This window comes from Vulpes lagopus, chromosome 7, assembly GCF_018345385.1.
Source record: "Vulpes lagopus strain Blue_001 chromosome 7, ASM1834538v1, whole genome shotgun sequence".
Lineage (NCBI taxonomy): Eukaryota > Metazoa > Chordata > Mammalia > Carnivora > Canidae > Vulpes > Vulpes lagopus.
This window is the reverse complement of record NC_054830.1, coordinates 41,094,552-41,117,668: the sequence shown is the minus strand read 5'-3', so window position 1 is coordinate 41,117,668 and position 23,117 is coordinate 41,094,552. Positions and strand designations below refer to the sequence as shown.

General features: G+C 38.1%; 1 long non-coding RNA gene and 1 other non-coding gene across 2 annotated transcripts; both read right to left on the bottom strand.

The window, feature by feature from the left end:
* Positions 1–1,311: 1,311 nt before the first annotated feature.
* On the bottom strand, positions 1,312–22,423 carry LOC121494368. Its single transcript, XR_005988796.1, has 3 exons — positions 22,379–22,423; positions 20,916–20,988; positions 1,312–1,443 (listed from the first exon to the last, which is right to left on the bottom strand). It is a non-coding gene; the product is annotated as an uncharacterized LOC121494368 (long non-coding RNA).
* On the bottom strand, positions 7,309–7,469 carry LOC121496372. Its single transcript, XR_005989194.1, has one exon. It is a non-coding gene; the product is annotated as a small nucleolar RNA SNORA67 (small nucleolar RNA).
* Positions 22,424–23,117: the final 694 nt, after the last annotated feature.

Sequence of the window (23,117 nt, the reverse complement as noted above, 5' to 3'; positions counted from 1 at the left end):
ATTATCTTCCTCCTAATCTGCCATTTTATAGCTCCCATTCTTTCTCAGCTCTCCACCTTAAACTTTCCTGTAAACACTTATTCTTTTCCACCATTCCCCATCCCTCTTGCCTCTCTTTCTCTTGTTACTCAAATTGTACAGAAGTCAAGGAAACACACACAGGCAGCAGCAAAAGGGGAAAGCCAGTACCTGAAGGCCAATGATAAGATTCTATTTACCAGGCAAGGGAAGGAATAGGAGAAGAAGGGCCGGTCTTGCATTAATAGATTTTTCGTCTATGTCACCTATGGTTTTTTAAAAAATATTTTATTTATTTATTTATTCATGAGAGACACACACACACACAGAGAGGTAGAGAGAGACATAGGCAGATGGAGAAGCAGGACCCCGGGATCATGACCTGAGCCAAAGGCAGATGCTCAAACACTGAGTCACCCAGGTGTCCCTGTCAGCTATGTTTTGAATGAATAAATGAATGAATGCCATTGACTTGGTCCAATCATCTCAAAGACCCTCTGCCTCTTAGTCTTCTTCATTCCTTATATTTAGCAAATCCTATACCATGTTCATTTTGAAGTGTAATCTTTTAAATTTCTGGGATCCCTGGATGGTGCAGCAGTTTGGCGCCTGCCTTTGGCCCAGGGCGGGATCCTGGAGACCTGGTATCGAGTCCCACGTTGGGCTCCCGGTGCATGGAGCCTGCTTCTCCCTCTGCCTGTGTCTCTGCCTCTCTCTCTCTCTGTGTGTGACTATCATAAATTAAAAAAAAAAAAATCTTTTAAATTTCCTTAATTAATTTATGATATTTTGTCACAATGTAAAGAATCCTGCAAGTGCCATACTGCCTGACGAAGAGAGGGTGATGCCAGAGCAGATAAAGAGAAATGATCTGTTTTAAATCCAAACGCCTGTTATTGGATGAGAAACAGTATATGTTTCTTCTCCAGATGGTAACAGTGAAGATATTACAACACAATAGGAAGTAGGATCAGAAGGAGGGAAGTCTCTGTCCTGAATTGAGTTTGGGGCTATACTGCCTGATAAGTTCATTAAGTGCTACTCTTTCCCTCTTGATAATAGGATCTTTGAGGGTAGAGCTTTTATTAATCTATACATTCCTTTTGCAGCTCCCAAGGTATACCAAGAGAGAACTAAGCATGTTTCAGGTTCTCAATAAATTGACAATCCACCTTCCACTTCCATTTGTAAGTGCTTTACTTTCTTTTTTTTATTTTATTTTAAGATTTTATTCATTTATTCATGAGAGATACACAGAAAGAGAGAGAGAGAGAGGCAGAGACACAGGCAGAGGGAGAAGCAGGCTCCATGCAGGGAACCGGACGTGGGACTCGATCCCAGGACTCCAGGATCATGCCTTTGGCGGAAGGCAGATACTAAACCGCTGAGCCACCCGGGCATCCGAGCATCTCACTTTCTTTCGACCTGTGGTAAACAGAACGAACAATCGTCCTTAAAGAACTGGAGGAAAAAATAGAATAAAAAGCTGAAGGAGGTAACTAGATTATAGGTACTGAGAGAATCTCTCTTAAAATCCTATATGAAACCTTGCTTAACTGCCGTATTATTTCACTCCACCTACATCTGAAGAGTGTTGCTAAGAAGTCTCAATCATATCTGTAACATTAAAGGATGAGAGATAGTGTTTGGGAAGAGCAGAATTCAGAGAATTTGACTAAAGAATAATAGCTGCATGGTCTAATGGAAAGATGGTGAACGTGAATCCTATCTTGGCTCCAACAGTTATGAGCTGAGTGGTTTGCAGCAATTATCTTAATTTTTTCTTTTTTAATTTCTACTTCTGACTTCATTCTGTAGGGATACTAGAAACAAATATAAAATATTTAAGGCAGTACCTGCTAAAAACTTAGTAGTACATACTTCATAAATTATCCATGCATTTTAACCACAAACTACCAGCCACAATCTACAAACTTAAAAGAGAGAGATACTAACATTTTACCAAGTCAGGTTTGGGGTCACAGCCATCTGCTCTCTTTCTGGAAAATATGTTCTTAATATTTTGACTATTTGCATTGCATTCTGTCTATACCTTGTCAGTTTTACCTTTCACGCCCTTCTAATTCATGCTGATGTTTTTCAAGTCTTGGCTTAGTCACCATTTGGATGCAACATTTAGGTTACCTAATTGGGCTTCATACATCAACTCCTCCTGGATTTCAGTCATTTGCTCCACTTGGTTTTGGGTTTTGGGTTACCTATTAAGGCTTATTAGGGGCGTTGGCACCGAGTTAGGTGAAAGCAACACGCCTTGTTGGGTGGAGCCATTCCCCAGACACAGTGTTTCACGAGTTATACAAAGAACTAAGAAAGCAGAAGTCTCACCTCCCCTGGTTATCTTGCAAAACTGCCATTTGCTTCTTGCTGAGAGCAGACTGCTCCCCTCCCTCCACACCCCTCTTCACTTCATAACAGTTGGAACAAAGAAAGCAGCTCCTCTGAGAGATAAACTAGTCAGCAGTGTTTGAGATGATTAAAAACAAGAAAAAGATTCCTTGTGGGTATTGATAGGGCATTCTTCTCCCCTCTGGTGGAAGGCAGAGAGCTTCAGTCAACATTCTGGGACTGTGCAAGAGGTTTACAGTAATTCTGAATCAAGCCTAACCAAGTGAAACAAAGAATTTTTTCATGCCTTAAATAATCTGAGATGTATTTTGGGGGTTGGGTGATCTCCTTCCCCGAAATGGAGGGTAAAAGTGCCTTTCGTTTTAACAAATTCGTAGAATGACTTCAGGGAAATCTCATGTTTAATTTGGGTATTGACCATGTAAATATGTGGTCTGGAAAGTACTTCTTTGCTGCTGGTGAGCGGCAGTCAAATTGCATTTTAAAACTTGTTTTTGGAGTGTTGTTTACTTGAAATGAGTATTTACAAGAGTGTTTGGAAAGAGTGACCTTTTGAAATATGGCCTTTGAGACTATTTTGGAAAGTTCCATGAAATCTATTTGTACATTTCGAGGACACTCATTTAAATCAAAAAGCATTTATGGCACATGCACAATATCCTCAGAAATGAATTATACCATAAGGGCATAAAGATATTATCAAAAAGGCTTTATGCTTATTCTGGGCTAATGCCTTTTCCACCTTGGTGACTAAAAAGTAGTAAAACAGCTATTATTTGGTTCCTATGCTGCTGTAACAAATTACCACAAATCTGGTGGCTTAAAACAACACAAACCTACTCTCTCACAATTCTGGAGGCCGGAAATCTGAAATCAAGGTGTTGGCAGGGCCACAATCCCTCCAGAAGCTCTTGGGGGGAATCTGTTTGATGCCTATTTCCTAGCTCCTGGTAGTTGCTACCAGCCCTTGGCATTCCTTTGCTTATAGTCACATCATGCCAATTTGTCTCATTCTTCACACAGCTTTTCCTTCTGTGTGCATCTTCTCTTATGTATGTCTATCTCCAACTCCCTCTTGCTTTCTTTCATAGGAATACATGTGATTGTATTTCAAGTCCACTTAGATAATAAAAGATAAGTGCCTCTTCTCAAGATTCCTGGCTTAATCACATAAATTAATTAACCAATGAGGTAATATTCACAATCTTGCCACATAAAGTGAAGTCTTTAGGTTCTGGGGATTAGGACATGTCATGACTGTTTTGGGGGGAGGGGTCATTTTCCAGCCAATCAGAGTATGCCCTCTGGCCTCTACAAGTAAAATATATGCTCCCCATCCCAACATCCCCCAAAGTTTCAACCCATTACACCATCAACCAAAGTCCAAAGTCATCTAAACATCATCAGCCCAATAACTCCATGTCTCATCATCTAAATCAGGCATAGTTCAAACTCTGGGTATGATTCATCCTGGGGAAAATTCCTCTTTCTCTGTGGACCCGTGAAACCTAGGGGAAAAAAAATGTTACCTGCCTCCAAAATACAACTGTGGAATGGGCATGAGATAACAATTATAGGCATTCCCATTCTGAAATGGAGGTGATGGAAGAAATAATGGGCTCACTCAACCCATGCAAGTTTAAAACCAGCAAGCATATTTCATTAGGTTTCAAGGCCTGATAGTTATCTTATGTTGCTTGTAGGCCTGCAACTCTGCCCTCTGCGCCCAACTGGTATTGGGGTCTTTGCCCTCAGAGTCATCCCTCCTTCTTCTCTTCTTTATTTTTTTTTTTAAGATTTGTATTTATTATTCATGAGAAACAACACAGAGAGACAGAGAGACAGAGACAGAGACACAGGCAGAGGGAGAAGCAGGCTCCACACAGGGAGCCTGACATGGGACTGGATCCCGGGTCTCCAGGATCACACCCTGTGCCAAAGGCAGGCGCTAAACTGCTGAGCCACCCGGGCTGCCCTCATCCCTCTTTCTTATAGAAGGGTAGCACATATTTGAAGCTAAGAACTCTATCACTGTCTCCTGTCTGTAGAACCCTAGAATTCTTAACAGTCTTCCTGCATTTTGTCTCATCTCTGCCCCTTTCTTTCCAGTCTGGCAGTGTTTGTTTCTGCTCCTATAAAATTCTCAAAAACCTTGTGGGTCTTCCATGTTTGTCATGGGTTGTCACACCATTAGGCAGAATGCCCTCACTGATCTTTCCCGGATAACTCGATCTCTATTCCTAACTTCTGCTGACTTGCATGAATGCACCCATGAGTCATACACCCAAAGTCCTTTTATCAAACTGTTGTCCAGCCATATCCTTCGCATTCTTTAAAAACGTGCTTTTCTAACAATAAGCTCCTCTCTTAGCTTTGTTTTTTTTTTTTTTTTTTTTTTTTTTTGGCAATCTGGATGGACTGTGAATTTCTGAAATTATTTAATTCTGGTTCCTTCCTGCTTAGCCATACCTTCTTAAATTTGTTTCCTTCCTCTTGGATTTTTACCACTAGCAGTAAGAAGAAATTAGTCTGCATCATTAACATTTTGCTTGGAAATCTCCTCAGCTAAATATCCAAGTCATTGCTTGTAAGTTCTACTTTAGAAACAACTTTAGAACACAATTCAGCCAAATTTTCTGTTCCTGTATAACAAAGATACTCTGTCCATCATTTTCTAATAACATGTTCCTCATTTCCTTCTGAACCCTCACCAACAGTGCCTTTAGTGTTCATATTTCTGACAGCATCTCATTTATGACTCTATATTTTTTTCTCTGAAACTATAGATTTCTCTGCCATGCTCCTCACCACCTTCTGAGCTCTCACCAGAATCTCCTTTAATGTCAAATTTCTGCCAACAATTTGCTCAAGGAAATCTAGACACTTGCTACCATACTTCCCCAAATTCTTCTTGCCACTCTTCAGTACCCTATTCCAAAGACACATTTTTGCTTTTAGGAATTTATTATAGCAGTTATAAAAAGTCTGTTTTAGTTTATTATTGCCACTGTAGCAAATTGCACACACTTGGAGGCTTAAAACAACAGATTTCCTCCCCTCCCCTCTCTTACAGCTCTGAAGGTCAGAAATCCAAAATCAATTCCACTGAGCTGAAATGAAGCAGTCAGCTGGATTGTGTTCCTTTTGGAGGTTCTGGGGAGAATCTGTTCTTTGCCTGAGCTTCTGGTGGCTACAGGGACTCCTGGGCTTCCTCAGTCCAATCTCCATCTCCACCTTCAAATCACTTTCTCTTCTTCTGTTTTTTTTTTTTTTTTTTTTCTGTGTGTCTGTGTCCAAGCTCCCTCTACCTTATAAGGTTCCATGTGTTTACAGTTAGGCCCACCCAGATAATCAAGGGTAAATGTCCCCTCTCAACGTCCTGAACATAATGACATCTTTTGCCCTATAAAATAATATTCACTCTTCTTTCATAAAGGTAGCATTTACAAGTTCCAAGGGTTAAGACATGGACATATGGGGGGGGGGGGTATTTTTTGGCAGTCAAGAGTTAGCAGTCAATGATACCTTACTATGTATGCCAGACACCGTGGTAAGCATTTTATACTTGATCTTAGCCAAACGGCTGAGAAGTAGTGTGTGGTAAGCATTTTTATTTTTATTTTATTTTATTTTATTTTAATTTTTTAAAAATATTTTTTTTATTTATTCATGAGAGACACAGAGAGAGAGACAGAGACACAGGCAGAGGGAGAAGCAGGTTCCCCTCAGGGAGCCCAATGCTAGACTCAATCCCTGAACTCCAGGATCACGCTCTGAGCTGAAAGCAGAGCTCAACTGCTGAGCCATCCAGGCATCCCTGTGTTAAGCATTTTAAAACTTTATTTCATTTAGTCCTTAAAAAAAGGATACCTTAAATAATGCATTGTATTTCCACTTTAAAGACAAAGAAATAAAAAATCAGAGATAGTGTAACACCCTCAAAGTCTTATAGCAAGTTTCTTGTCTCTAGGTGCAGAAACCTTATAAATATTCTATACCACCTCTATGTGGCTATTGTACTTCAGGAGTTGACATGATTGCTAAAAAAAGAAAAAGATACATATACATAAAAATGGTTACAGATTCCATCATAATCCATTCCTGTTCTCCTTTATGGGCATCCAATACACTTTAAGAATAACCAGTAAAGAGAATGACTCAATCACAAGTAGATATATTGTAAGGTAGCATTGATTTTTGGATTACAAATGTCCATGAATCCTCATTCTCTGCCCCAGGTGAAAGATTCATTGTTGCCTGATAGCAGCATTAAATTCAAGCAGTAAGGGCGGGGGTGGTAGGGAGAAGGGATGACTGCTTTGTTACACATTTCCAATACTGTGAAAGATTTAGATCTAGGAGTCTAGATAGATTAAGAAAACCAGGCTGGCCAGTCATTAGTCCACTGAACAACATCTTGGTCTCAAGCACTCTATGAAGCACCAACAAGAGAAACAATGGAAAGGAGAGGTAGTTATCTCCTAAAAGAATATCTTTGAAGCTTATGTACATTTAAACACATGTGACAGAAAAAGTATTATTACTTTGCATCAAACTGGCATTTATTCAAAGAAAAAAATGACAAGATGTCCATCCCTTGGCTCCCTTCCCTCCTCTGTCCTGCTCCTCTTCAACACCCCCCAGACTGAATCCTGAATAGGGCTAGGTAGCAGGTCAGCAACATTGAAGGGGTGTCTCCTCAGTGGAGCTGTTGTAGGAGGACTCAATGTCTCCATGTTAATAGTCACACCTGTAGGGCCAAACCATCCACCACAACCTATTCTGTGGATAGAGTTTTCCCTGTTGGTAAGAAGATCATAGTTGATGACTAAAGAAATCTACGCCTCTGGCCTAGATCAGGAGAGAGGACATGTCAGCATGTGAATGAGAAGAGGCCACAATCAATCCAGAAGGGACCAAAATGCATTTCGGCAGCCAAAGGGAGGCCAAGGAAACAGAAATCTCCTCGCCGCCAGCAACTGAAGGCATGCCAGATTTTATTCTAAGTTGTTACTTTCCTGAAGAGGAAAAGTAACATGAAGAGGGGCATGAGCAGGCCTCTTGGAACGGGAATCACCTTGGATTGATAGAAAAATTAAACACTGGTTTTGGAAAGGACATATCAGCAAGTAGAAGGACAAATATCAAGAATGACCTGAGATGGGAGAAGCTACTTTGGAAAGCCAGCATAGACAGAACCTTCAGTGGAAATATGTGGTTGGACAGACAGAAAAGGACAAGCAAGTGGCAGCAATGACAAAGCTGCACATGTATCTGGGGGTTTTCTGGGTAGAACAAACTGGATAGGAGAGGAAGGTAAATAGGAGATTTTCTCTGAAACACTGAGTCATTTTTTTTTTTTACTTTATTGAATATCATTGATGAAAGTATCATTTTTAGTATTATTATTTAAAACATAATCCATGTTGATGTAAAATATTATATAAATCACACAAACACAAGTGGACACATAGCGAATAAAGATTGCTAGTGATGACTTTGCAGAAATAACCACTGTTAATTCTGAGTCCTCTTTATTGTATGCATTTATTCATATCTATTTTTACAAGTGTATACTATCTTGGGACTTTTTTTATACTACCTTGGGATTTTTTTCATATCACCTTAGGATTTTGATACACAGTCTGCCCTGGTGCCTGATTTCTTCACTTAAAAACCTGCTATGTAAAGATTTTTGGGGTAATTAAATATTCCTCCAAAGCCTGATTTTAGTGGTTGAACAGTTTTCACTCATACTAGTGCATTACTGTTGATTTAACAAGCCTCTATTACTGAGTATTTTGGTTGTTTCCTATTTTACCCTTGTATAATTAATCATTCATCTGACCAACATGTTTGTACTTCTACTTTCTATGCATATAAATTGGATGCCTCAGTTTCCAGTGAGGAGGTAAGGGAGACCAAGCAGTTTTTCAATGTTTTCTCCCTATCTTTTTCTCCTCTTTAATGCATGAATCTGTGTGTATTATACACATACCCATACATACACATACATATAAAAATATACAAGTATATGCATACATATTTTGTAGAATTATTATATGTACATATGTGCAATGTTATATTAAAACACACAAAATGTTATTTTATACATATTTGTTTGCATATGTAAAATAGGGTTTTATATTGGTTTTGTAGAAATATCATAGATATAATATAGATATAATAATCACCAAAACAGGAAACATTATACCAGCAAGACTATAGAGGTAATTGAAATATACATGTGAGGGATCCCTGGGTGGCGCAGCGGTTTGGCGCCTGCCTTTGGCCCAGGGCGCGATCCTGGAGAACCGGGATCGAATCCCACGTCAGGCTCCCGGTGCATGGAGCCAGCTTCTCCCTCCGCCTGTGTCTCTGCCTCTCTCTCTCTCTCTCTCTCTGTGACTATCATAAATAAAAAAAAATAAAATAAAATAAAATAAGAAAAAAAAAATATGAAATATACATGTGATAAATCCAAAACTCAAATTCAATCCTCTCTAATATCAAATCTTTTTTAAAAATTGTATTTATTTATTCATGAGAGACACAGAGAGAGAGAGGCAGAGACATAGGCAGAGGGAGAAGCAGGATCCCTGTGGGAAGCCTGATGTGGGACTTGATCCCAGGACCCTGGGATCACAACCTGACCCATAGGCAGATGCTCAATCACTGAGCCACCCAGGTGCCCCTAATATCCAAATCTAAATTTTCTCTGAGGTATGACTGCTGCTGCTACTACTACGACTACTACTGACTATTGCTAACTGACCTTGATTGAGCACTAACTATATGATAGGCAAGGTTACAAGTATTTTATGTGATCTGTCTCATACAATTCTTACAACAACTTTATGAGATAAATGACTATTGTCAGAACCATTTCTGATTGAAGAAATGGAAGTAGAAAGAACTAAATAATTAGTGCAAGGTCACACAGCTAGTTATTCTTGGCAAGAAGTCTCAGTGTGTAGAAATATAGTATTAAAACATGACCTTGTATTTGAAGATACTATAGATGTTTGAGATAGAAATAGTATCCATCATAGTCCTACTGGCAAATATTTCAGTGATGGCAGTATCATGCATTGGCTACTAAAACAGCGTCTGGAGCCAAATTTCTCCAATTGGGATCTCAGCTCCAGCACACACTAGCTGTGTGACCTTGTTACTCAACATGTCTATGCCTAAGTTTCCTCATTTCTAAAACTGAGACACTAATAATAGGTTAGCTATGCAAATTAGGTGACTAAATACAAAATTTGTCTCCCCTCCAAATACTCAGTATTATTCAAAAAACTAGTAATAATAATGACAAAATAGTCAGTAAAAAATAATAGAGAAATGGAAGCATTTGCTCTTAGGTTAGGTCATAAAAAAGAAGACTTCTGTTGGAAAGTTCCAGTTAAGCCTTTTGTTAATGTTTTGAGTATAGTGAAAATTAAAAAAGTATAATAGAAACATAATAAGCAATTAATTTTATTCTTTTACACTTCATTAAATAATTAACTACTTGGTCTTCTATTTCCACTTAAATCAAATGAGCTGCACATTTTCTACTGGGTGGGCCTTAAAATAGAAGCTCAATTCACACAAAAGAACTGGGATCACTTTTTTAGCATTTAAGAAAACCATACCAACAAGATATAATAAAAAAGGCCACAGAGTTGGCAGAGAGAAGGTCTGAAATGTGAACAGGTACTAGTGAGTTGAGGGGACAGCTTTTTTCACTCCTCCAAATCAACACTTACAAGTGCCCAAACTTAACAGCCATGACACATCCATCCTCAGTAGGACATCTGTACCACATTTGGTAGGACAGGAGCTTGGGATACATAATGAAATAATTTTATAATTAAAAGGGCCATTGGTCCAAAATGAGCCCAAAAATGCTGAGAGCAGGAGTGAGTGACTCGTATTAAATGGCTCAAATCTAGGTCTCCAGACTCATATCTCAGTGCTCTTGTACTCTATCACTTTATTGATTTATGTATGTGTATGTGCATATGCATAATTATGCATATATATTCATGAATATTTGTATGTGAATGTATGTGCATTAACACATATATGTATGCATGTATATTTGCGTATGTATGTATACACATATCTCATTCTGTATATTCTATCAAGTACTAACTGTCAGCTCTGTTGCATAATTTATGCCATGAATAATTGATAATATCCATGGAGGAAGTTTAGGTTAATTTACATCAAGATTTTTTTTAACACGTTTAGCAATTTTTCACAGCTACACATATAGCTGCCTGGATATAGATTTGGCTTTTGTGTACAGGATTTTCTTTTACTGATGCGGGACTGAACTGCAAGGACATTTTCAAAAAGGATATCTTGAGAAGCAAAATCAAATGACACTGTAACTGAAGTCTGCATTTTTGGTAAGAGCTTTCCTCTGCTTCTGTGTCATTGTGTATAAGACAAGCTGTGCTGTGCAGTGCTCTTTCAGACAAAGGAGCTGGAAAGAGAAAGGCTACAAGTCTTTGCTCTAGTTCTCGTCTATTTATTCACAAATGATGTGCAAAACCAAGCCCACCCTGTTTACTCTTATAATGATAGGTAATTGTAATTCATTTCTTTAAGGAAAAAAAACATGCTAAGGCTTACCTTTCACTGAAGCCAAAAGCAATTATAACTACCCCGTGTATTGTTTTCCTTAGTGAAACTCCCTTGTCTAATATTAGGATAGCATTTTCTTTCATCTTAACTCTTTCTTTTCCCCTAGACAGTAAGCCAAACACAGTGGTGACAAAGATCATAAGGCTACCCTGGCCAAGTGCCATAATATTCTAAACCTTCCCTTGTGTGGAAGTCGGATCTGCATTTCTGATACACTGATTGGATTGGATTTGTTTGCATTGTAATAATTCTGTGTTTCCCTATAGCACCAGATTGTAGAAAAGTGAGGAATATTGGTCATATTCTTTCACTTTGATCTTTTTTAGAATATGATGTTGGGAATCTACTTATTGGCAATTTCAGCTTTGTTAGCAGGGTGTATGCTGTTGTGGCAATAAAATGATCAGTTCAGCTTGCACACTAAGGATTCTCATGCTATTGTGTGAAATCCAGTATGCAGGTTTGAGGTGGTAAATACAACAGTCAGGCAGACAAGTTCTTAGACATAGCAATGGCACAGTGCTTGGCACATTGTTGGCACTTAGAAAATGGATGAAAGAATGAGTCCCTCTGGAACTGTTATTTTCTTTTATCTGTTTGTCCAAAGTGACTCACCTCTTTTAATTAAATAAGTGTGTTACAACAGAAAATTTGATTATACAGGTATTTTTTTGGCAGTCATTTTCATTTCACATATGTAATATAAGTATGGCACTATTAATATTTAGATTCACTGGATTTTTCCTACTATAAACAAATGATAGCACATAGAGCAAACTCTGGGAAATGTTGGTTTGAAAGTCTTCAAATAATAGTCCCAATAATAATATAAAACATAGTATATAGAATTAGATCATTTAATTTAATTGTCAAATAATATAAAAAATAATTGTCAAATAATATAAAACTTAGTATATAGAATTAGATCATTTAATTTTTTTTTAAATTTTTATTTATTTATGATAGTCACACAGAGAGAGAGAGAGAGAGAGAGAGGCAGAGACATAGGCAGAGGGAGAAGCAGGCTCCATGCACTGGGAGCCCGACATGGGATTCGATCCCTTGTCTCCAGGATCGCGCCCTGGGCCAAAGACAGGCGCCAAACCGCTGCGCCACCCAGGGATCCCTAGATCATTTAATTTAATTGTCAAATAACCATAGGAGAAAATCATTATTTTTCTCACTTTATAGACAAGGAAATTGATACTCAGCAAAGTTAAGAATCAGTGATATGATGACATAATAATAATAATAAATTATCCGTTGAACAGTTCTCTTATGCTGTCATTTTACTTTATTTTATTTTATTCTTACAATGACCCCATGAAATGAGAAGTGCTATCTTGATTAACAGATGAGGAAACTTAAATTGCCCCATCTTGGGACGCCTGGGTGGCTCAGTGGCTGAACATCTGCTTCGGTTCAGGGTGTGACACCAGAGTCCTGGGATGGAGTCCCACATCAAGCTCCCCAAAGACAGCCTGCTCCTACCTCTACCTATGTCTCTGCCTCTCTCTCTGTGTCTCTCAAGAATAAAGAAAATCTTTAAAAATAAATAAATAAATAAATTGCCCCCTCACACAGCTAAGTGGAAAAGTCAGAATTGGAGCCCACTTCTCTGCCTTCTCATACTATAATGATGTCTCTCTCTAGCGGAATTTGTATAATCACACTATCTTAGTCACAAATGCATCTTCTAAAATGGAGAACTACGAGGGCTTTAGAAAGATTCTAGTTCTGTGATCTCATTCTGCAAATGAGTAAGCTGGACATGAAGTTAAAAAGCTCATTAGCCAGACGGGGATTTCAAATCAGTTTTCCGAAGAATTGAGCTGTATTTCTTTTTAAAAATTCTGCTCATGGGTGAAGTGGCAAACAACAATTCAGCCCCAGTGAAATGACCAGGTATTTTTGGAATGATAAACAAGCCTTTTAGAGCTGTGTGCATATAGTATGGGAGAGATTGTGTGTGTGTATAAACTGAGAAGAATATCACCCAATGCCGAGGGCAATAGAAGGTTACCAGTTGACCTTTTGCCTTCTTTCAGGAAGCATAGAACAGCAAGGAACAATTCAAGCTTGGGAGAAGAGGATCCACAAAGTGCTATTTGTTTTTTTCCATTTGATTTCTATATTCAGTGAAGCACTTCCTTGAAACTGATGCCCAGAGCTGTCATTTATCCACTTTGCCATTATCACATCTGAATCCCGCAGGCCCACTTCAAATGCAGGAGAATACAACTGCAGATTCTGAATGGATTTCCTCAACAATGCTGCCCAGTTGATTCACATTTAAAAATACTTTGATCGACCCATCCCTTTGTCACATGAAGCTAGAAGCACTAGAGGAGGCTATTGCAAAGAAAGGCCTGGTTCCATGACCAGATATGTTGACTTCACCAAAAAAGAGATATTTCTTGTCTCTTTAGAAGAAGAATTACATACAATGGGAAGATTAATGTTCCTCTGTCAGAAAGGTACCTAGGAACAGGTGCTCCCAATTAATTTTCATGAGCCACATTCACCCTGTGGTTAGATAATTAAAAAAATAACCTGGGCAAACCTTCTCATGCCCAGGTTACATTTTATGTAATGAAACAGCACTTAGGAATATTCTGCTAAAAATGACTTTTATCCTGGTATATATTTTGATAAATAATATTATTGATGTGCTAGATTTTAAAGTTAAATCAGAGCTAGCTATCCCACAAACAAAATATCATTATGGAAAATGTACAAATTATGGAAAAGATAAAAATTTCAATACACAGAAATATGAGTATGATTTTTCATTCTATTTCTGCATATAGATTGACAGAGATGTAGTCAAACATTACATGGGATTGGATGAATTGATAACACATTCATTAAAAAAGTAATTAACCAATTAATATTACATAGTCATGGCAAACTAATTGGAAAACTACAGTTAAGTAAGATAAACATTGGTTTTTTTATTAAGCAAAATATTTTGCTGATATTTGTTATTTCTGTTATTTCTATTTGTTTGCTTTACAATTCAAAGAATTATATTAATCTTGTAATTAATTTTTGTGGTTGTTATGAAGCCTGAGTGCCCTTGGGGAGGATTTTAAATATCATGAAACTGAGTCCCTTCCAGTTTTCTTTCTCTTTAGGACTGGAGAGACCAGCCCCTTTGCAAAGATTTGACTGAGATATAAAAGAGACAATTATGTGCTCTATTACCAATTCTGATGGACCTTATGGTATTTAAATGAACAAAGCTCTCTTTGTCATTTCATTAACTTGATTCCTTTTCAGAGAATGAGCAATTCTCATCTACTTCCTCCATTTTGGGAAAACAACCCAATTTTTCTCAAGCTCATTTGAAAGGGAAGAAGTTGTTTGGTCTCTCTGTAATCAATTGAGAATGTGTACGGCCTCTGAGTGCACCTGACTCTGACCTGTCTCTGTGGCTTATTTCAGGCTACACTAGTGCAAAAATCCTCTGTTATAATCCAGTGGAATAACTAGAGGTTTAAAAGCACAGAACATACTAACCCCTATTGATTTTTAATGCCATGACATTTGTTAGTTTGTGTTTCTCATTTCTTTTCTTTTTCCTTCTTAGGAAAATGAAATGTGTAACATCTGTGACCACAACATATTGTTCTGAAAGGGTTCACGTTTAATATGCTGGGTTTCTCCTTTTGAAGTTTACCCCTTACAAAGATTTAGTATTTGCACATTATTTTTCCTTGTTCCCTTAAAAAGTAATTATATATATATCAGGTAGTATTACTAACATGCATGCATCCAAATCTCCCATATTTAAAAAGCCTTGACAACATAAACAAGACTAATGGAACCATATGAACAATAAGCTTTTCTAGTATTTCACTCTGGTCTACTTAAGAAACTACTTAGGGGCTCCTGGGTGGCTCAGTGGGTTAAACATCTGCCTCTGGCTCAGGTCATGATCCCAGAGTCTGGAGTCAAGCCCCCACCCTCCCGCACTGGGCTTCCTGCTCAGCAGGGACTCTACTTCTCCCTCTCCCCCTCACTCTCTCTCTCTTTCTCCCTCTTTCAAATACATAAATAAATAAAATCTTAGAAAAATAAGATAAAAAAATGCTTATGCTCAGAAGTATTATTATATGTACACCACTGTATATAATTGTATATGCATACATATATCCATTTGTTACTTACAGTGTTCAACATAAAAAGCTGGAGAGGACTTTTTGTTTAGTTGATGTCTATGGGGAGACTTCCTTATGCCCTCTTTTTTAAAGGTTCTGTGCTACTTATTTAAGATTCCATTGCATAAAACATAGAGCCACAGACTGAACCTGCTTTTCCTGTATGAGTCTTTCAAAAGTGAAAGAAAAGAGGTAAAGATATGGTGACTTGAACATTAATTAAAAGAAAGGTCCAAATCTCTGCACAATTAAGTTCTTACACAACTGAATGGGAGCAAAGGAAAGGAAGAAACTTCAAATGCCCTACTGCAGATGCTCTGTGAAATTCTTTGGGATTACTCAAGGTTGGGGTTATTTCACCTAGGAACTTTTACTCAAGCTGGTTATCTCTTCTACTGCTTATTTACCAACTTGAACCTGTGGGACCCTTACCTTAGCTAAATCCCAATTATCTTTTGAATAGAAAGAAGTGGGGTCTGAAACTTATATAGGTCAGATTTTGTGGGGTCTGAAGCTTATATAGATTGGGGCTTACTTTAAGAAAAAATATATAAAATTACAAATACAAAAGGTATATTGGAAGTAAACAATGATTAAGGAGGAGTAGTCAAACAAATTATTGCAGGTTTGATATTGAAGCCGCCCTCTTCCAAGATCTTAGAGAATTTACTAATGTTCAAAGGGAAATGATATCCTGTTGTGTCTTGGCTTTCTCCTCCCCCCCCCCCCCCCCTTGTACAACCCCAGCCCTCCTAGGAACCTTCTCAAGGGAGGAGCTGGAGAGCTGAAGCTTCCTTAGCATCATGGCAAATTTGCCTGTCCCTCTAAGTCACATTCAAGTGGTCCTTTCCCACTTTCCTCTTCCCAGTAACCTCCTTTCAGTATCACTGAGCTTCCATAGCATCCTGTGCCCACCTCCTGAAGCACAGTGTCTCCCATCTTGTACTGTGTCTAATTACCATTGAAATCTTTAGGAAGAAAATCTGAATTTCTCCCCAGTTTCTAGCTCAGTGCTTGTAATAATGTGTGTGTTGAACAAATATTTTCCAACAATATCAGATAATTATGTACTGCTCAGGATGCAGCAGGCTTTGTTCTAAGCCTTTTATATATTCACTATGATATAGCTACCATTATTATTCACATTAAATAGATGAGGAAACTAAAAGGTAGAGAATTTAAATAACTTGTCCAGGCCAGACTGCTAGCTCAAGTGGTAGCTGAGACACAAACCCAAACACTGTGCTAACACCGTCCCATCTATGCTCTCAGCACTGTGTACGTACGGCTGCCCCTCAAAAGGAATGCATGTGAAATATTTTCTTCACTTCTGCTTTGAGTGGCATTTGAACTCTATGCCTTGAGGCATGTTTTGTTAAAATGACCAGCTCCTGATTATTTAGGAATTGATAATCCAATTTGTGGGTTTTTTGAAGACTTGCAGCCTCTTCAGCCCCCTACAGCTTCTTGCCTGCAGGGAGCATTTACATGCTTGTTAGCACCTCCCCAGAGATGGAGTTGAGAGCGGGGAGGGCGCTGTAACTTCCATTGTCCGGCACGCCCTCCAGTGATCCTCCCTGCTATCCTGGAATTGGAAAGCTAAGGTTGCAGTAGCTTGTCAGTATGTGTGGCTTCTAAATAAGATGCAGCCCCTTACTGCCTATACTTAGGCTTTTCATCCCTGAAGGGTTGGCCATACAGACCAATTCTCTTCTCAGAAAGATGTTTAAGCACATAAGCAGAAGAAGCTCAGAATATACCCTTTCAGTAGAGTTGAAACAGTTTTAGTAGGAGAGTCACAGGATAAAACTCTATTCAAAGGGGATGGGTGGGGAGGGGCACCTGGGTGGCTCCGTGGTTGAGCATCTGCCATTGGCTCAGGTCGTGATCTTGGGCAGAGGAAGAACCAGGCTCCCTGCAAGGAGCCCGATATAGGATTGGATCCTGGACCCCAGGATCACAACCTGCAACTCAGCCCCTGAGCCACCCGGGTGTCTCAACAATGACAATTCTTATTTATGTCTCCTAGCCAGCAAGTAAAGTTTACTAAAATTTCCCTATACCAAGGCTTATTTCTCTTATGTAGAATTTTCTCTTTGAAAGAGTAAGAAATATTAGGCTATAGGGAAATTTGTCTTGTAATTACAGACATCTAAAGAGGGCTGGCTTTTCTATCCAAGAGATAGCTTTTGTGATTTTGTAATCCAGACTGTATATGTTTTATGCAACATTAATCTGCCTCGTTTTGCTCAGATGAGAGGTTTTATATGTCATTTCTGGGAAAAATTGGTGACCATAACTGCATAGTGAAGTTGAGTTCCTAGTAGCTTATGAGGATTGGGTTCCTGAAATTTTTCAAAGCATTTATGGAGCCTGGCAGAAATGAGTAGAATTATTTTGCAGTAAAATTTCATTCATTTAGAAGGCATTCATTTGGAGTTTATGATCATGTGGCAATAGCTGTAGTGACCTCTAACAGGGCACTACATACCTAGCAAGAGTTCTGTAAAAGCAATTGAGGAAAGCAAACTCTTTTAAGGCATGTGTAACCACTTTAGAGGCACTATTTTAAAGGCTGATAAACTAATTAGAAAAATAAGTTGCTCCCCTTTTAAGCAGGTCTTCTAGAACTTTCTACTTACCAGGGCTATTAGCTTAGTTTAGTTAATTTATGTTATAAATGATCATTTTGTTTTTATTCTTGTAATTCCAGTCAATATCATCCCTTTGTTGATGCAATTTATTCTATATTGACTTAATACAATGGATTTCTGTTGATCTAAAAAATAGAATGGTCTTTGGCAAGTGCCCACAGATATGTCATATCAAAAAAATTTTTCATTGGGCACTTTCCAAACTTTGGCCATTTTGGAGACTTTAAGAATGGGTTTTTACATAATATAGGTTTTTAGTGCTCAAGCTGGGCTGTCTTTTGGCTATTATCAGATTCTTTGTCATTCTGTGTATTTTCTGGGTAGGAAATGCTGTTTATTGAATGTGGGATCCTCTTTGTGTAGCATGGCCTAGAATTTGGTAGATGTTCATTGTTTTTCTAGAATGTAAGAATGAATAAATGAATGGTTCAGTCCTTTTTGCATTGTGCACTAAATTTGAAAACTTTGGAGACTACACAATCATTTGGTCAGTAAGATTGTGGCATGGAATTCCAGCTAAGCAGAAGGGGCAGTGGGCAGGCAGCAAGTGCTGCATAGGCAGAGAGGGTCTGAGTCAACAAGCATAAATAGCACCATCAGTGAAAGATCCAGTGGGCCCACAGATGTTTGCTATACCCAGAAATCAGGGAAAGTGAAAAAGGAGAATATCTCCATGTAGGAAAAACTCTGCATTCTTTCATTTAGCTTTTTATTTAGTCGTTGATCTCAACTATTTATTGCATATTACTGTTTACCAGACTGTGTTAGCTGATGCCTAAAACTTACAGCTTCTGGGATTTCATAGTTGGTCAACAGATGTTTACTAAATAAAATTGCTTGAAGATTAATGGTATAAAGAGAATAAGGCTGAAATAGGTCAGAAAGAAGGGAAAAAAAGCCCAGGTAAGGTGCCTGTGTAATAAGCCATGGGTCTCTCCTGTATCTACACTTTTCTCCTTATCTTATTTCTTTATTTTTTAAAAAATTTTATTTATTTACTCATGAGAGACACAGAGAGAGAGAAAGAGAGGCAGAGACACAGGCAGAGGGTGAAGCAGGCTCCATGCAGGGAGCCTGATGTGGAACTCAATCCCAGGACTCCAGGATTGCACCCTGGGCCAAAGGCAGGCACTAAATCACTGAGCCACCCAGGCTGCCCTCCATATCTTATCAGTAACACTGTGTTTCTGCAATCATGAAAGCTATCTACCCTTATTTTTACATCTTGTGATAGAATTTCTCATTGTTCTTTCGATTCCTAAAGTAGAAGAGTGAATTCGAGTTAGAGAAGATTGCATAGCTCTTGAAAAACTGGACTCAATATGGCACAAGGTCATGCTCCCATCTGGATGCAGTGATGACTACATAGAATTAGTTAATGGTAGATGAACAACAACAACACAACATACAACATGACTAATTTACTCTCACTCTTGTTTTGATCACCCAATCTATATAATGAAACAGTAGGAATAGGCAATCTCAAGAGTAGTGAAGTAAATGAAGAATTTTTCCTTTATTATTTTTTTTTTGAAAATTTTCTTTATTAAAAGTACTTTGAGATGCCTGGGTGGCTCAGGGGTTGAGCGTCAACCTTTGGCTCAGGGCATGACCCCGGAGTTCTGGGAAGGAGTTCTGAGTCCCACATCAGGCTCTCTGCACGGTGCCTGCTTTTCCTCCCTCTCCCTGTGTCTCTGCCTGTCTCTCTGTGTCTCTCTCATGAATAAATACATAAAATCTTAAAAAAAAAAAACCTTTGTTTTTATTTTTGCATTTGTACTACACTAAGCATCTGAGTCTTATGGTGAGGAAGAAGTCCTATATCTTTTAGTATTTTCTGGCTGCACCTACAGGCTTATATTAGATAAAGGAAAGAGCATTGTCTTTGTGAATCTTTAGAGTTTGAAACTGTTTTGCATATAAGAAGATGCTCAAATATCAGTTGACTTGAACTGAGTTTGAAAAATGCATATAGATCAGGGTGGCATCCCCTAATCTTCTTAGGTAGTAGAGGTCACCATAGTCCGTTAGCTAGAGTAGGGTAAGAAGGCAATGAGATCAAAGATGAATCAATCTAAAGTAAGAAATGTGTACTGATAAATCTTGAATTGAGATCAGAGGAACAGAGAGAATAGCCGTGGATCGAGAAGAACCAAACAAGTTCACAATGAAGGTATCTTGTTGATCAATTGACCTAACCATGTCATTAGAATTTCTGACACTTGGTTTTGACATTGTTTATCAAGAAACATAATCTGCCAGCATCTCCTTCAGAGATAGTTCATATTCCTATTGAAAATGAATTAAAAGAAGATCTGAACTTCTATGCTCTTGGAGTAATTACAGTAATATAAGAATCTTGGCCATCACTAGAAACTTCCGGTGGTTAAGTCAAGTCTCACCACCCAAATCTTGCCTCTTATGAGGCCAATAAGTACTGATAATTATTTATCGGAAGAACATTGCTAAACATTGTTATGTCGTCTATATACTTTTAAATTCAGAGATTTTAGTGTTCTTTTGAAGAAAAAAATTCACTATTTTGGATCTTGTGTAATTAAAATGTTCTGGCTCTTATGCAGAAAATCAACTACATTAACACATTTCAAAAGTAATCTGTCTGAAATGGTCAGTTTTAAAAGAGTTTCCTTCATAAAGTTTCATTGACAATGAGTATATGGCAAACTGAACTATATGACTTAGTGGTAGGCAGGATATAGTAAAAAAGAAGTCAAAGCTACTTCTGTGAAAAAGAAAAATGCAAAACAGTATACTATTTAACTCTTTATTTTATAGTGCAGACCAAATTTTTTTAGATGTTCAGAAGATATGATGAGAAATAGTTATAAAGTCCAGGAATGGGACATCTGGGTGGCTCAGTGGTTAAGCGTCTGCCTTTGGCTCAGGTGGTGATCCTTGGGGTCCTGGGATCGAGTCCCATATTGGGCTCCCCCAAGTAACCGCCTTCTCCCTCTGCCTATGCCTCTGCCTCTCTCTCTCTGTATCTTTCTTGAATAAATAAATAAATTCTTCAATAATAATAATAATAATTAATGAAGTTCAGGAATTTAACCTGATATGTGGATGGTCCCAGATTTGATCTTGGGCTTCTCTGATTGCAACATCATTGCTCTTTTTACAGTACTCTGAAATTAGAAAAAGCTGACTTAGAAAACTAACTTAACCAGGAAGGAAGAGGGAAAAATAAATGAGTAAGTACCAAGCACTGAAGCCAGAGGACACATTTTCAAGACAAATCTTAAAGGTGAGCAAACTTGAAGAACTTGTAAAGTCTATTCTGGCATTTTTGGCAAAAAGTACTGAATTTATGTTAAACACAGATGTAAACTGAGCTTTAGAAAGATTAGCTGAAAATATTTCTTTTTAAGAATCTGCTGAGGTTAATGAAAGGTCATTATTAGTGAAAAGATAAATCAAAAGATAGATTACACCTCTCTTTTCTCCAGAAACTCAAAGTCTTTTATGATGTTACCCAAAAGCAGAAACTGTAAAGTACCAAAGGAAGTCAGACGTTGAAGTGACAGAAACAAATACATGAATCATTGCTTTCATACCCTGATAAATCACTTGTATTCTTATTCTGAAGTGCTCTTAATTTCAAGTACAAGGCTTTCACACAGGTGAAATGAAAATTGAGGGTAGAGTTGGTGAGACTTAAAATGGATTCTCACACAATACAGTAAAATGAAATGCTATGCGGGAGACAGAGGAAGAGGCAAAGCAATAACAGGTCACTAGATTTCAGAGCTTTTTCTTGTTGAACTCAAAGATTAGTGCCAGCAGCACACTGCCTTCTCTTGGCTCAGAAAAATAACTACAAACAGTGTTCTTATGACAATAGACAATTTGTCTAGTTCCTTATCTTTATGTATACACACACACACACACACACACACAACTTGCAGTCTTCTTACCTACCCACCCAAATGCCACAAATACACAGATAGGCACACACACATACACATCAAGAACATGCATATGTACAAACACATGTACCACATGCACACACATCACCCATAAGCTCATTGTATTGCATATCCCATGCTCGCACATATAAATGCAAGTATACTGGTGAATACCACACAATGCATACCCATGCATGTGCATACACATGCACACACACACACACACACTTCATATAGGCACACATACACACTCATGCATGCAATATTCACGCTTACATAATTCACAATGCAGACACAGGAACAATGCTAACACAGATGCACACACATGTGTTAAGCAAGCACCCACATATATATCACATACGTACACATATGTATATACTCACATGCACACGTTCTCACAGACCCACATACCAATACAGTCACCCACACAGGGGCACAGAACAACATCAGAAAATTCTAGAGAAATTAAATACATGTCTATTAATAACTGGAAATTTTTAAGTTTAAAAAAGAGAAATGAAGAAAGAAAAGGGAAATCAACACAAGAAGGATGGAGTAAACATGGTTTCAAGCCCCTGAGACCTTCCCTTTGCAGAACGGAGATTCTTACTTTAATCCGAAAGGGACACAGTGTTAATGCCATAGCAAGAATGGTAGGTGTGTCTGACTCCCAAATGTCCGGGGAGCACTGCTTAATCCTTTAAATACACAACTGAGTTCCCAGCTGAGTTGAGCAATTTGATCAAGGTCACTGGGAACAGTAAACAGTAGGAGCTTGACTAACCAACATTCAAGCATGAACCACAGGACCACTCCCTTCAATTCACTTCAATATTTCATTTCATAAACAAGAAGAGGAGATGGATTTAAAATAGAGATTTATCCATTTAAAATTCTATTTAATTCATCATCACAGATTAGAAGTTTGACAGTGACGAGGTGCTCATAATTTATGTATGAAGCTGTTGCATTTTAAGTGTGTACAGGCACACATGGAAGATGGAGATATGTGCTTATAAGCCTTGTTCTCTGCATTGAAGATGTCCAGCTGTCAGCCAACACACTCCGAGGATGCCAAACAATGCTATGTTAAATATGATTAACGAATGTAAATGAGAAAGAAAAAAATAGTCAGTGCTCCATCTTATAATAATTTTTGTGGGTGGGTGAAGAAAAAGACAACCATGCTGCTGTTGTGCACATGTAAAGCATAATTCCTTACCACCCTCTTGTGGTGATTTTAAAGAACAACTTTCTGATCATTGCCTTCTCCCCCACATTTCTAGGTAATAATGAACCTCTACAAATCTTTTATGCTGACCCACAATTAATTGCTGATATTTGACAGT